This window comes from Nanorana parkeri, unplaced genomic scaffold, assembly GCF_000935625.1.
Source record: "Nanorana parkeri isolate BGI_ZX_2015 unplaced genomic scaffold, ASM93562v1 scaffold21, whole genome shotgun sequence".
NCBI classification, from domain to species: Eukaryota; Metazoa; Chordata; class Amphibia; order Anura; family Dicroglossidae; genus Nanorana; species Nanorana parkeri.
This window is the reverse complement of record NW_017306289.1, coordinates 738,921-752,382: the sequence shown is the minus strand read 5'-3', so window position 1 is coordinate 752,382 and position 13,462 is coordinate 738,921. Positions and strand designations below refer to the sequence as shown.

At 40.4% G+C, this 13,462-nt stretch overlaps 1 protein-coding gene across 2 annotated transcripts in view; it reads right to left on the bottom strand.

The window, feature by feature from the left end:
• The window catches only part of GABRB3 (gamma-aminobutyric acid type A receptor beta3 subunit), a 142,227-nt gene that overhangs the window by 110,675 nt on the left and 18,090 nt on the right, over positions 1-13,462 (bottom strand). The window lies entirely within an intron of this gene.

Genomic DNA, 13,462 nt, shown 5'->3' with positions numbered 1-13,462 from the left:
TACATACACACTATATATTGTAACAAGGACACTCGCCTGTAGTCAGGAAATTCAGGTAAAACACAGCTTTATTAAGGGCAAACACAAAAAGTCTGTTTCCATCAACAGGGTAGACCTCCTCTGTTACACAAGAAGAGCCAACATTCTCATAATCAGCTTTTCTCTTAATAATCTGCTTATCTTCAGGATATGCTGTACAGTCCTTAGTAGCTTTCCTCAGCTTTCTCAGCACACGTCCATGTGATACTCACACTGCTCTCCCAGCAGTGTGTCCAACAGGTCCTAGGATCACCGACCTTCCCTGGCTGTTCCATGTACGTCCGGCACGCACCCAAGTCTGCTGGTGTCCATGTGCCTCCTGCACACACACAACTCCAACACAACTCTCTCACACTGAGCTCTGGGCTGGCTTCCTAATGAGGCTGCTCTCAGCCACCTGATCAGCCCAGGCTGGTCATTCCAACAGCTGGCCCCAGGACTGGAGATCTCATCCCACCCAGAGCTCTAAGAAAACTCCAGATCTCCAGATCCCATTTACAATTCTGAAAACCTGGAAGAATCTGCAAGACCAGGTTCTTCCTTATAAAACTGTTTACTCTCTGGACCATCTCAGCTTCTCTGGCTGAGAGTCCTGGGTGCCATAGTTGCCAAACTACACCGTGGCATTGGCTTACACTGCCACTATATATATATAGAGAGTCAAAGTGTCTTAGAAGTAAAGATGGGCAGAGGTTCACCAACCTGTGAAAAGCTGCATCTAAAAAATTGTCAAACAATTGCACAATAATGTTCTTCAATTTAAAATTGCAAAGGCTTTAAATCTATCATCACCTACAGTACATAACATCATCAAAAGATTCCAAGAATCTGGAGAAATCTCTGTGCACATGGGGCAAGGCCGAAACACAGTATATATATTAGGCAGGTTACCCATGCTCAGCTGCAGTAGGCATCAGATGAACATAGAAAAAAAGTGAATGTAAGGCATTATGGGGTCTATTCACTAAGCTGCCGAAGGATCTAGCCGTAGCTTCGGCTGATCCTTCGGCTTGCTTTGGCCCCAGGACCCCTTTGGTTCAGTAGAATCGAAGGGCTGCTGTATTGGCTATTCACTATAAGCCCGTACAGCTCCCGAAGTTGACCGAGCGGCTCAGTCGAGCCAAAGGCATATGCCTCGGCTCGACTGAGCCGAGGTGAAAGCAGAAGCTGCACAGCTGACAGCCTGCTTCTGACAGATAGGCGGAGCCAGCCATCATCTCATGGCCGTGGCTGGCTCTGGCCACTTACAAAGAGATCAGAGTGCCTGGTTACCAGGTAACCAGGGACACCATCGGTCATTACACACTGAGAACCCGGCGGGGCCGCTATGATATCACAACGGCCTCTCCGGGTTCTCAGTGTGTAATGACAGATGGCTGATCTGTCATTACTTTCCCGGACACTCTGGGAGTCTAATACGGCTCCCGGCTGGCCGCCCTCAGTCAGAAAAAACAAACAAAAGCCAGCATAGAATGCATTGCTAGAATCGTATTGTCTATTTTACTTTGCAATCGCCAATAGCAAACTAGCTATAGCACCCGCCCAATGCTGTTGTCAATCAGCAGAGGGGGATCTGCAGTTCTCCATCAGGTCCCTTTCTGGGGATTGCCAGCAGCAGGGGGCGGGTGCAATAGCTTGTTTGCTATTGGCTATTGCAAAGTGAAATAGCCAATAGGAATCTAGCTATGCATTCCTATGGTGTTTTTGTTTTATTCTGATGGCAGCAGAACCTCCCGGCCAATAGAAAACAGTTGGGCGGAGCTAGCTGTCAGTGGTATTTTATTTTTTCTACTTTTTTAACTGTTTTTCTATTCTGCTTGGTACCACAGAGGTACCGGGCAGAATAGCCGAGCCGAATGCCGCTCGGCTCACTGCTGTTCGGCATCTATGAGAATAGGCCGAATAGCAGCGAGTAGCCTGCCGGAGGTTCGGCTCAGCCAATCCAGATGTTGGATCGGCTGAGTCGAACTCCTTCTGCACCGCGGGTCGGCCGAACATGCTGAGTATGTTTTGCCGACCCGAAGCCAGCCGCAGCAAGCCGATGTACGGCTAATTTTAGTCGGTGTACGGCTGAAATCAGCCGTATAAGCCTGAAGTGAGTAGCTGAACAGCGTTCGGCTCACTTCATTTCGGGTCGGTTATTCACTCGGCTGCCTACAGCAACTTTGTGAATAGACCCCTATATGTTTGATAGGAAGTGAATTAAGGTCTAGAGAATTCATCACTGAGTTACTATGAGACAGTAGATGCCAGATTTCATGGGATGTGGTAAGAAGTTTACGGTGCTTCAGTGAACACTAGCACCTTGTGGTGTAGGACAACACCTGTTATTTTGGGTTACTGAAAATTTGAATGCATCTGGATTTTTGGAAATGAACTGAAAGGTATTAGACAGTCCCCCAAAAAAGCATGGGGTCTCCCTCAACATTTATACCAGACCCTTAAGGTTTTTTGGGCGGGATTGTCTAACACATTTCAGTTCATTATAAAAAATGTAGATACATTTGAATTTTCAGTATGGCAAAATGATTCGATTAAATTTGTTGTTTTTTCCATTCAGAAATTCAGATACATCCAAACATGCAAACACGTTTTTCATGCAGACATGCCGATATTCGTCCGAATTTCAATTTGGAACAAATTGAATGTTACATGTCTAGTACACATATCTTAAAAATGCTGACAATTAAGCTGAGGACAATGTAACTCCTGCACATATGCCAAACGGCCTGAAGAAGAGCAATGGGAAGCCAGAAGAAGACTGGAGTGAAGATGGTGGAGCCGTGGAGGGACATCTTTGATCTATCATTTAAGGAGCAGGCAAATGTACAGCCTTGTAGAGATTTTCTCCACAAAAGCTGCACATCTTTTTGCTTCTGTCTAAGCTGTTAAAATATGTGTATTGGCATCTCTTCAAGACATAAAGGGTCATATTTACTCTTTAAAGTAAGGTGAAGTAAAGTACAGTGTGTTAAGTAACCCATTAATACTTCAAACACCCAATCACATGCCAGGGAAGCTCTATTTTAAAAATTCCAATGCACATTATTGGATGTTTAAGTTTAATTAACTGCACTTAACTTTATACTTTAGTAAATCAAGCCCAATCTTTTTATTTGAAGTTTCACACGTTTTATAGACATCTGACAAACACAAATCAGTCAGCAAGAGTAACAGGATCAAAGTTTAATTTGTATATGATTGGAAAGAGTTTACTGACCTACATTTAAGAGAATTCTTAGCAGGAATCAAGGAAAAGTAAATCAATGTAAAGCAGGTGGATAGTCCACACCATATTGTTTTGGTGTATTTCATTTACCTGTTTTAAAGAGTCCAACAATTCAATTTTAAAAATTTCAAAATGATAAAGCTAATTAATAAAAAAAACATAAAAACTATTTTAAAAAATCCTACCCCATTTAAATAACATACAAAAAGATTACATTTTGATCGCATGGCATTTCTAATCCAAAGTCTTCTATCTTCTGGACTGCAAAGAGGGAAGGATCTTTTTCGGGTGCCCACATTGCTCCCTGGAGATGTGGATATTTCCCACTGGCCGTCCATCAGGGAGGCCTCAGACTGCAGCACTAAATCACTAGTCTTCACTAGTGGAACAGGTACTGCAGAGGATCATGTAAACATGGAATCCGATTTGTAAAAAAAAAAAGGTGGTGGGTGGAGTGGAAGGGAATGAGGAGTTTTGGTTTGCCTGGCAAATGGCTTTTAAATGCTTTCTGTAAACTCTTTAAAGAAATGATAGATATGTGTTAAAGTGAAACAATTATTATGGAACTTGGGAGCCAATCGGTCCGGCAGACACATGCTACAGTAATAATAACGGAAAAACATTACACTGCATGGTATTTCCCCAGCCATGGTCTGACGTTTGATGCTTTAAGTATAAAAAATAGATATTTAGTAAAGATGCATGTGTCATTATATGTCTAAATAACTAAGACTTCAAATTTTTAAGTTTCAAATCACCAGGTCTCAGCCATTTATTAATAGGATCCATGCCACATTAAGTCCAATCCTGAGGTCTCTATCTCCCCGGCTATTAGAAATATTAGGAAATATGCTACATTCTCAGCTGGAACCAGCTTCTTGACATTAAACTGCATCATGCGGTACATTTTCTAGCCCTGCAATGTTACTAAACATAAAAAAATATAACCACAACAACAGGATGAATGAACACATCAACTCAAGCACACGATGGAAATTATATTTTTATTAACTTACTGTAGTCTCAAAATTATAGTCTGGGTATCAACAGTAAATCTCGATCTTATGTTGGTGCTGCATTATTTAAATCGACATGCTGTTATCATAATCTGCCTTTTTAATGAGATGCCATCTATGTGCATGCTTTTGCCTCCAGCCCTTTTTGTGCACTTCTAGTAACCATGACAGCAAGATATTAGCGCAGTGGCAAACATAAACGTGCTATTTAGAAAGCCCTATAAGGCTTGGTTCTTCCTTATTTAGTGTTACAAAGATATAACACATTTACCAAGATAATATTCAATAAAAACATGAATGCATTATATACTCTGAAGGACTGTAATACAAATATACTGTATACACACATACAAACATGTCAACCTGGGAGAAAAGTTTATATGGTGACGAGAAAATGGCCTGTGCTTTGACAAGAACTGGATATGGCTAAAGAGGTGTGCCTTAAAGCAGTACTGTGCGATGATAGCATGCAAAGAACAAAAACCAGAAGATAAACAAAACACTTTCAATGATATATGTAACAGGAAAAAATGGGGCAAATACCAGTAGTTAGCTTTAGGGTTTACATAAACCTTAACAATAGTGTCCAATATTTTATTTGGAAAATTGTTTGGAATTAGTATTATTTTGAAAATACTATATATTCACATTCTACACAAAAGGGTGCACTCTGAAATCAAAGGCATTCATGATTCGATTCTGCCCGGTAGTTCAGGTATGTTTTGAAAACAAGATTTATTTTTGGTTGATTGGCTGACTTGCTGTGTTTTTTAAACTCTCTTTTTATTGATCTCAAACAATTGTAAAATAAATGACAATTGTAAATTACAAATAAAGTTTGCAATAATTCACTACAAGTTATATTTAGAATACAAAGTTTATATATTATCCATTAATTATTATAAAATAAAAGAAGTAGAAACTTTGACAGTCTTAGATGATTTGTTGTTACATATGTAAAAAGGTTGTGGTCTATAACTGTTATGTTAATTGGACCACATCACTTGACTTGCTGTGTTCATAGAATGCACATATTTTCCCATACAGGGGTTGATTTGCTAAAGGCAAACAGGCTCTTCACCTGTTTGTCACGCAAGGAAATTTTCCTTTAGCTTAGTGAATGAGGTAAAGCTCTGCTGACTTCCATCATCTAATCACATACAAGCAAAAATACTGTTTGTTTTTTTTACTTTTCTTGCTGGGTATACTCTAAAAAATTAATTTTTACCATGTGCTGCCACAAGCAACCTGCATTCTTATTGATTACAATGCATTTTGTGTTTTAGTATATTTCACTATCTCCCCCCTACTGTTTTGTGTAAGTTAGTACAGTCTTCCAGTTAGACACTGACACCCTCTTCTTCCTCAGTAACGTTTACCTTCTCCCTCATTGTGTTAAGGGGGATTCTATACATGGTGTTACAAGGCTCCCAGAAAGAAATGTCTGTTCACCTCTAAGACAAGGAGTCAAATGTTTTGTATTGTCAAGCCTGCATAAACTACACTGGATTCTTCTCTTCTTCTTAGTGAGTTGGACACTACCTGTGGATTCTACAAACTGAGTCTCAGGAGGTATGTTCATATTCATTAACAGGTAGTTAAGACAGAACACACCACATTCTATTTGCCTTTAGTAAATGAACCCCATAGTTCTGTCCCTGGCCAACACATTCTGCATTTGCATTTCAGATTTAAAACCTTTTAGGATTACAATTCTGTTGCTTTTTTAAGATGAGTTGGTCAGTTGGATAAGTTGTGGGCACTTGTTTTTTCCAGCTAGGTAACCTTTCTTTTGTAGCATCTTATCAGCTGACAAAAAAATAAATCCTTATGTGTTTCTACCTCTAAGGTTTGCAGCTGTTCGCAGATATACTGGTTCTTTGCCATGCATACAGAAAACCAATTTCTCATCCAAATGTTGCACTCCATCATCTATATTTTAGTATCAACCGCTCTACAATGTGTGTATGCAATGGAAATTAGTTTTCTAGTGGTTTATGCAACAGTCAAGTGATATTTCTACAACCCCCTCAACATTCTTTTTAGTCTTGCATGAGTTTCCTGTAAGGTGACAGCATAACTTGCATTAGTTTATGGACAGACTGTAGCTTTATATTGACTCTGCAGCTGTTAGAAATTCTATGCTGCAGAAATAATTAAACACACCTACAAACTGTTCTTTTTTATTCTGTGCATAATTTTGTTCTGCACATGACAACACTCTTGTTGCAGAAAATAGTCGTTTTCATGAGTCATTTTTTTTTAACACCCTCTTTGGATGTATCTATTTGTATTTCCACGTGTTTAAAGTGATAAAGGGCATATGGACTGGATTCGACTTAGCAGGGGGCCTGCAAGTTCACAATTCTCTTCTAAAACCAGCTGGCATGCCTGGTGTGGTGGATTGGATTGTGGTTTTTCTGGGGAAGGAGGCACACTTATTTGATTCTAACAAAAACAATTAGCAAAAAAAAAATGACTGGCATGTCATTTCATAGAAATAAGTTAAGCAAAATACCAGTGGATCGCTAGTTTTAAAGGTTCCCTAATTATGTTTTTGGTATCCAAACCTACCTTGTGGGCTAGAATGTATTTTAATAATTCTGGGAATGGACCAAAATACTACCAAAATTGCTAGGGGGCATTGTCCATGCTGTTTATGTATACTTTCCATTTATGGGTGGGTATAGTACCTGTATTAATAAAAAAAAAAGATAGTGGCCCTCCAAAATATAAGTATGCAGCTTCTATTTATTGCTAAGGCATTCCAGAAAAACAACAGGAGAACTTATTTTATGCATTTCATGCAAACTTGTTCCTAATTATATTCTTTAAGAAGCGGTTGTGTCAAATGCGTAAGAGAAGCTCTTTGTTGTCTTTCTGGATTGCTTTATTGACCACAATAAATTAAAGCCACATACTTATATTTTGGAGTGAAGCTATACTTTACTTTATCAATATTGACCAGATAAGAGCTGGGCTGGCACCCACTGGGTGAGTGTATGTGGACCAACCTGGAGCAGCACTACTTATTGAACCTTATAGTACCTGTAGTTTATTTACAGGTACTATTTGTATATGCACATTTACTTTAAAAAGGGTAAATATACCTACTCGTGTAGAGTGGATAAATGTCACCCTTTGGCTTTCTTATTTTCTTTAAACTCTGTGCTCTACTTCAACAAACACATAGCATTGTTCTTCTCTATATTTGAATTCCTCATATACTTTTATCCTGAGTAAATCAAGTGCATAGGCTTTATGTGCCAACTCTAGGAGTGAATGTTTAAAGTACTTAAACAAATCAACAGTGGTTAAAGGGGTTTTCCACTTCAAACAGGCCCTGGGAAATCTTTCCATGTGCACAAGCAAATGCAGATTGGAATTTGTCTTTCTGTTTGGGACCTGGACCAATATTCTTTTTGCAATATGTAAAAAATAAATATCTAACTCTATAGCTCTTCCAAGAGACACAGCTGAAGTCTGAGGACCAATTATTGTTAGAGCCACATCATGGCAATCTATTAAATGCTTTTTTATTTCAATAATTTGTATTGAGTTTTGTTGTACTGGTACAAACTGTGGTTTAAACAGGAGCACACTGTTAAAATTGTTACAAAGAGAATTACTGCTTTGTGGCTTAGATAGGGAAGGTAGGAGAGTAATATTTACAAGGTAATCACTAAACAGAGAGTACCAGCGATGAGGCAGGTGGCATGTTAATGAAAGGAAGAATAAATGATAAAATTAAGCAGAAAAAAACTTTCCCTGCTGGTTTATGAGATTATTATTTTTTTATGCAAACAGGAAGATACTGAACTGGGTGCAATGTTGAGGGTTTTCCCTATTGTTTTGTCACAGTGTAGTTTCCTGTTGCCTTAGACTTCAGATAGTATACATTTGTTTTATTACCAAAAAATACTTGCTCAGACATTTAGAGCAATCTCTTGTCAGTGTGACTGTTTTTATTTGCTCATATGTGAAAACCACTAGGGTAAAACCTTATGTCCATTCATTATAGGCATCTGACTTACTCAGTAAAATTTAAATGGCAAAGAGCAATTAGCAGTGATTAGTAATGAAAAGTGAGAATTGCTTGAGTCCAAAACATATTAATAGAAAGCCTTAGCTATAAAAAAAACAACTTGTAGCTACACATACGTTTCCACCAAAGGTACTTAGTAGGTTCTGGCCCTGATTTCAATAAAATAACACGTCCCAAATTCCCATCTTAATAAATATGCTTTATCACAGCTAATTACTTCAGGCATGAGCATTAAGACCTCAAATGTATCTGATGCCTAACACTGCCTAGCAGCTACCCACCTTGAAAAGTCTATTCAGTTTAACTCTGCAAAACAGAATCCAACTTAAAGTGACACAGTCAATGGAAGCTCAGATTTTGATCTCAATTCTGCTTGCAAAATGTTTTTTAAAGTGACACTAAACTCAGGAGTTAAATCTTAAAAATGCATTTAACTACCTTGACGATTAACAAACATGCATCTTATTTATGTATCACTTGGTTGTAGATCCTCAAATCAACTCTGAATTTGTGCTGACGCTGTGCTTACTTCTGAAGGGTGGCTAAATTTGTTCCCCATGGTCCCTATGTGTGTTTTAAAGTATCCATCACTCCAAGTTCGCTCCTATGATGGACTACAAACTCATGATTAGTTTGCTAATTTGTCATAAGAGCAAGCTTGGAGCGGTGGCTAAAATTATTGTGTTAGTCAAGCTACTTAAATGTGTACCTGCCCATAGCACAAGTTTTTCAATAGTGTGTCCCCCACTAGGGAGAATAAGCCTCGCTTCCTGTCCATGAACGTTACAGGAAGGTAAGGGGGAATCCCATTTAGACAACTGTCATTGGAGCCTACTGTAGATCAATCATTCTATGTATGTTGTGGTGACAGCTGTAACCTTTTGGATTTTTCTTCAGTATCAATAGTCACCATGAAAAAATTCTGAGGATAAATCTCCCCAATGGGGACAAAGACAGGTATAAAGGAATGACACATGTTCTAATGCTTCCCTACTCTATCCAAAACTAGAAAAAAAGTTGTAACTGGAATTTTACTTTCATCTCTTATCTCTGGAGTTTCCACTTACTTTCTGTTGTATCTGCTCAGATGCAGATGTCAAACAAAATCTGACAGAGGTTTTAACCATTTCCTGTGCTATAAAAACAGTTTTGGCTTTATACTTTAAGGGGCATGTACATTTCTGTATTCGTTAATAGTTTTCTCTGTACATTACTTTAATCAGTTTAACTAAAGTCTTGCTAACAGTCATTGTTTCCAGTGTTTATTGTACTTCTTACTTCAAAAAACAAACAATATATTTGCTGAAAAATTGTAAACATTTTTAGAGCTGTTGGTATCGGCTTTAGCACTGTATATAGCACAGGAAATAAAACAGCTCACCCTTTAATCAAGCAAACATGCAGTATTGATTTTGTTCATTGGCTGCATGGTATCTAAGTAGTAAACATTTGATAGATTTAGATCTGAACCGTACCTGTGACACGAATTTAAGAAGTCCTGTGACAATCCTCAGGGGCATAGTGGTTAGCACTTCTGCCTTGCAACACTGAGGGTCCCTGATTCAAATCCTGGTCAAGGACATTATCTGCAAGGAGTTTGCATGTTCTCCATGTGGTTATGTGGGTTTTCTCTGGGTACACCAGTTTCCTGCCATACTCCAAAGGCATGCTGGAGGGTTAATTGGCTCCTGTCTAAATTGGCCCTAATACATCTGTGAATATGAGATAGGGACCTTAGATTATAAGCTCCTTGAGGCAAGAGACTTATGTGAATGTGCTGCGTAAATTGCCGGCACTATATAAATAAATACATCTGACTGTACCCTAAAAGGATCATTCTGGTATTATTATTCTCCTTTATTTACAGTATGTGCGATAACATGATGTGCTGTGTTACACATCAGGCAATAGCGGAACACATTACAAATTCCAAACAAAGATTACAGAAGGGAGACACAGAATAGGAAGAAGACCCTTCCCAAACAGTCTGTTAAAGAGGAACTTTTCCCATATCTTTAAAAAAAACAACAAAGGCACCTTTAGAAATGTTTAGTAATGACAATCTACTGTACAAACGCATAGTTCTAGATAATTGCTGGCTTTGTATTCTTTGCATACTTTATTGCTTTTTTCTTCCCCAGTCTTCTGACTGTGGCCATATTAACTAAGGGCAGATAACTCGCTCTTGCTTTACTTCCTGGAACTCTGGCACATGGGACTAGGACATGTGACCATGCATATCATGCCAGAGGAGGAAAATGCCTTTCTCAGAGATCTCATGAGATTACAGATGAGATTTCCCAGCACTGCACTGCTGATCTAACCTTCCCAGGATGCAATGCTTGGACACATTACATAATTTGTGCCAGAACTGGACCAGGAAGTGAATGAACTCTATTTGTAAGTAAATGAAAAACAAGTTTGTTTAACTAATGAATTAAGATGATTTTATATCAGCATGCAGAGCTGCATGCTGTTGTGATTTTTAATAAAAGGGGGTAAAGGTCCACTTTAATGCATGGGCTGTGAAAATACTGCATTTACAGGTTTATGATAAATATCTAAACAAAAAGTAGAAACATTCACGGTAGAATGGATTGCATGTTTTCTAATGTGAATGAACAACACAGGCACATAATTAAAGCAATCCTTATTTCCTGGGGGGGGGCGTGGCCGACCATGGAGGAGTAAGCACGCACAGATTCGAGCTCTGCCGATCCGGGGCTGCACTTCAGTGAACTTTTTAGCTCAGGACTCACCTTATGCGGATATTTGTTGTTATACCTATAGATGCTATGTTATCTGTATGATTGTTTGTCTTGATTTGTATTGAAAACCTCTAATAAAATCTGATTGAATCCTTATTTCCTGTAGGAGAGGGTTTTTGTTTAATAACTCGGCAAATTATGATGGCACAGAGTTATTAATGCATAAAAGCTCTGGTACAAACACACTGCTAAATAGACTTTTAGCCTGTAACAGGACAAGATGAATGACATAATTATCACTACTCATAAAAAATATATGATGAAACAGTATATGATGATTGTTTGCCTAAGCAAGAGTTTCCAAAATTCACAAGAGTATTTTACTAGCATTTCTTAAAATGAGTCTACAGGAAAAATGCTGAGTCAGTCATTAGCTGCATCATCTATTGTGTATAGCAAAGGTTGTTAAATCATTTTGCAATGAAAACTGTAATGTACGGGCAAGTACATATCAACAAAAAATATTAGTGGCAAGACTACACAAATATTCCACACAAGATATGTATAGAAAATACTTATTTATTGAACAACCAAATAAACTAAACAAACCACACATGTATAGACATCTCATAAATCCCCTCTAAAAAACATAAAATTCAATAAAAAAGGACAAAAAAGGACTATGCAAAATATCAAATAGCAGAAAACATAATTCAATATTGATAATAAATAAATGTAAAACAATTGTCTGGTTTCTCATAAATGAATGAAAAAGGCAGCGAAAATGGTACCAGGTACATTAAAACACCAAAAGATTTGTGGCAAATATGAATATATCCACATTGGGAGCTCCAAATGTGTCCATATAAGCAGGGACAGCTTAATATAGGGGCCGATGGAGGTCCCTTTCCAGGCCCGCCTCTCCAAATAGGCAAGGCCGACCCCAATGTGCCAGCCCGCATCTATGGCCTTCTATTCAGGCATACTAGAGAACCGCTCGTTGGGGCCTCTGGAGTAGAGAGCCGCATCTTCTGTGGCTGCAGCCCCAGTTTCACGGACCACCTGGAGTCCGCATTGACCACCTGGAGCCCGCACTGACCATCTAAGAGCCCATACTGAGCACCTGCAGCCCGCACTGGCCACCTGAGAGCCTGCTCTGACCACCTGAGAGCCCTCACTGACCACTTGGAGCTCGCACTGACCACCTGAAGCCTGCACTGACCACATGGTGCCCACACTGACCACCTGAAGCCTGCACTGAACACCTGAGAGCCCATACTGACCACCTGGGGCCTGCACTGACCACCTGGAGCCCGCACTGACCACCTGGAGCCCTCACTGAACACCTGGGGCCCGCACTAACCACCCGAGAGCCCGCACTGACCACCTGGCCTGCACTGACCACCTGAGAGCCCATACTGACCACCTGGAGCCCGCATTGACCACCTGAAGCCCTCACTGACCACCTGGAGCCTGCACTGACCACCTGGAGTCTGCACTGACCACCTAAGAGCCCATACTGACCACCTGGGGCCTGCCCTGACCAGCTAAGAGCCCTTATTGACCACCTGGAGCCTACGCTGACCACCTGGAGCCCTCACTGAACACCTGGGGCCCGCAATAACCACCCGAGAGCCCGCACTGACCACATGAAGCCTGCACTGACCACCTGAGAGCCCACACTGACCACCCGGAGCCTGCACTGACCACCTGAAGCCCGCACTGACCACCTGGAGCCCGCACTGACCACCTGGAGCCTGCACTAATCACCTAGAGTCTGCACTGACCACCTAAGAGCCCATACTGACCACCTGTGGCCCACACTGGCCACCTGAGAGCCCTCATTGACCAACTGGAGCCTGCACTGACCTGGAGTCCTCAATAACCACCTGAGAGTCCATAATGACCTCCTTGAGCCCACACTGACCACCAGAGAGCCCTCATTGACTACCTGAGAGCCCTCACCGACCACCTGGAGCCCTCACTGACAACTTGGTGCCACACTGACCACCTGGAGGACTTGCTGACCACCTAGGAGCCCGCACTGACCACCTGAGAGCCCTCACTGATCAACTGGAGCCCGCACTGACCAGATGGAGCCCTCACCGACCACCTGAGAGGCCACAATGACCACCTGCGAAGCTGCACTGACCACTTGAAGCCTGCACTGACTGCCAGAGAGCCTGCACTGGCCACTTCATATTATTCTGCAATGCTGTTTAAAGTATTGCTGGGATTTGTAGTCATCTATAGCTGATGGTAATATTCCGCAGTGCTTTACAATGTATTGCTGGGATCTGTAGTCCTCTATAGCTGATGGTATTATTCTGCAGTGTCAAACAAACAGTACTTAGTGGGGCTTTTAAGGTGTCTTAATGAGAGGAATACCAATAACACATAATTGTCAAGCAAACCATATATATAT